Source organism: Neofelis nebulosa, chromosome 2 (genome assembly GCF_028018385.1).
Source record: "Neofelis nebulosa isolate mNeoNeb1 chromosome 2, mNeoNeb1.pri, whole genome shotgun sequence".
Classification (NCBI taxonomy): Eukaryota; Metazoa; Chordata; class Mammalia; order Carnivora; family Felidae; genus Neofelis; species Neofelis nebulosa.
Genome location: NC_080783.1, coordinates 45,441,426 through 45,444,255, shown reverse-complemented (window position 1 = coordinate 45,444,255; position 2,830 = coordinate 45,441,426). Strand labels below are relative to the sequence as shown.

General features: G+C 39.6%; 1 pseudogene; it reads right to left on the bottom strand.

Annotated features, from left to right (window-relative positions):
• Nucleotides 1–416: 416 nt before the first annotated feature.
• Nucleotides 417–1,101, bottom strand: LOC131490369 (lysine-specific demethylase 3A-like; annotated as a pseudogene).
• Nucleotides 1,102–2,830: the final 1,729 nt, after the last annotated feature.

Sequence of the window (2,830 nt, the reverse complement as noted above, 5' to 3'; positions counted from 1 at the left end):
AGTGGCCCTCACCAGACACCAAGTCTTTCAATACCTTGAACTTGGACTTTTCAGTCTCCAGAACCGTGATAAATAAATGTTTGCTTTTTAAGCTATCCAGTCTATGGTATTTTATTATAGCAGCCCAAATAGACTAAGATAGTCCTACAATTAACTAGATCAACTTACTGGTTATCAAACTCTTTGATGAGGGAGTAAAGTTTTCAAAATTCAGCCTTCAATTTATGATGCATCCAGACACCATTACTGGCTACCCTGTTTCCCGTACTCCTTGAAAACATTCCAGTTCCTCTTATTTTTGGGATCCTGCAAGCACAGTAAGCAATTACCACACAGCCAGTAGTGAGGAGTTACCAGAATGTCATGCTTAGTATCAATCCTTGAGGTTCTTCCATAAATCAGAGAAGTCTTATTTTCTACCAAAGAAGGAAAGATATCAAGGATTTTTTATGCATTCTTTTGTCCATTTTGTCTTTGTTTTCTGTGTTGACATTCCCTCTTGTTGAGTCTTCTGGCCAGTGTAAAGGAAAAGTGCTGGTTGGACAGGTCAGCTTTATGCTGTTGGCTGGCTCGGAGGCTGCACCCTTGCCCACAGCTGCTGCTTCCAAGACTGAGGGATTCTACAGAAGCATAACACTAAGAATAGGTTTTTCCTCTCATTAAAGGTGTCTGTTTAATGTCTTCTTCTGAGGCTAGCTTTGAAAAGAGCTTGAATTTACTGTTTTAACAAGGACAATTTGCCTCTATCCCACATTTGATCTTACAAAATGAACAGTCTCCAACATTATAAAGAACTTTTCCAAGACTGACCTGTGTAGGCATCAAGTTCCTTGCTTCATATACCTGACTCTTCATTCATCCCAGCCGAGGAAAACCTTGTAGGTAATACCCTCTTGGCAATTTTTGCTTTTCATTTGGTAGCAATCTGCACATACTCCAAATTTACAGTGAGGATACACCCAGTGCAAGTTGAAGATGGTAGTATTGCACACATCACATATTTCTTAAATATCTTTGGAAGCCCACCCACCAGCAACTCTGTAAGAGCTGTTCTTAGTGTGACTCCATGGTTGAACCAGCTTCTTTTTAAGAAATAACAATTTGAGGGGCGCCTGGGTGGCGCAGTCGGTTAAGCGTCCAACTTCAGCCAGGTCACGATCTCGCGGTCCGTGAGTTCGAGCCCCGCATCGGGCTCTGGGCTGATGGCTCAGGGCCTGGAGCCTGTTTCCGATTCTGTGTCTCCCTCTCTCTCTGCCCCTCCCCCGTTCATGCTCTGTCTCTCTCTGTCCCAAAAATAAATAAAAAAACGTTGAAAAAAAATTTAAAAAAAAGAAATAACAATTTGACATCGTGGTCCCCAGTTTTGGCCAGCACACGATATCCAAATCAGTCGCCACCACATTTTTGGTTAAAAGTAACCATCAGCTAATTGTTCATTGTTATTACAAACCTTCTTACAAAGAGGCAACACAGGAAAAACAAGCAAACAAAACTATACGCGCACGCGCGCGCACACACACACGCACGCACACACACACACACACACACACACACCAGGTTCTAATAACTTAACAAATAAGGTTTCCTAAGGTTTGTGTGAGGAGACTTGTGATCACATAGCTCCCTTTTCGTATTCATCACTTACCTCAGAGAAATAGTGACTAAGATGATGAAATTGACATTATTTCAGTGATAGTAGGTCAAGAATGACTTGGAAAGCAAGAAGCAAAAAATCCGACTAAATAAGAAGTATAGAGATAGATGGTTGCTGATGTTGGTCAACCACTAAGCCATGTCATCAGGAGCCTAGACTTTCTATTTGTTTGCTCCATCATGTGTAGCTAGCTGTTAGTTTTCCATCTTTGTGTTTTCCAATTATGGTCTCAAGATAACCACTGAAACTTCAAGCAAAGAAGAAAAAGGAAAGACCACTTTCAGCCCCTACAATGCCACCCTGACATAAGCTTTCCTAAAAGCTCCAGTAGTTGTTACATATTTCACTGGCTAAGACTGGGTCATTTGGCCACATTTAGCTCCATGCAAATCTGGAAAATTCTCTTGTATGGAAAAGGGCAACAGGATTAGCTTAGATTAATTATGATTAATCTTCTGGAGGTAGACAGACTATATTATATACAGGCAGTGCCTGTATTATATTACATATTCTATTTAATATGTATGTACATAATTAATATATACATATTATATATGTATGTATACATGTATATGTATATATTATATTTAATATGTATATAATTATATAATATTATATATATTATATACAGGCAGTGCCTATATTAGCCAGCTTTCACTGTGATAATATTCCATAATAAGCAACTCCCAAAATCTTAGTGGTTTATAAGAACAGGCATCTGTTCCTCACTTATGGGCACGTAGGTCATCTGTAATTCTGCTGGGTTTGGCTGGGATCAACTGGGCTTGAATACAAACTGTGTGTGTTTTCATGTCTGCCCCATGCATATTCTTATTCTGGCACTACTGATGACCCTAGAATAGTCTCATAGCAAATGGTAGGTGTGCAAGAAGCCAGATAAAAATCACAAAATCACACACATTTAGAGTCTCTGCTAATGTCATGTACAGTAACATTCCATTTGCCAAACAAATTCCCTGGCCAATTCCAACACAAACTGGGCAAGGATATATATTCTGCCCGCTCCAGTGGAAATTGCTACAAAGTCACATACCAAAAGGTTTAGATGTATAATTCTATTACAGAAAGGGAATGAAGGACTGGGAACAAAAATGTAATCTTTCCCCTCATTCCAAATAAACTGGGGCTCTGAGAGCAAGAGAGAAAGGAATAGCT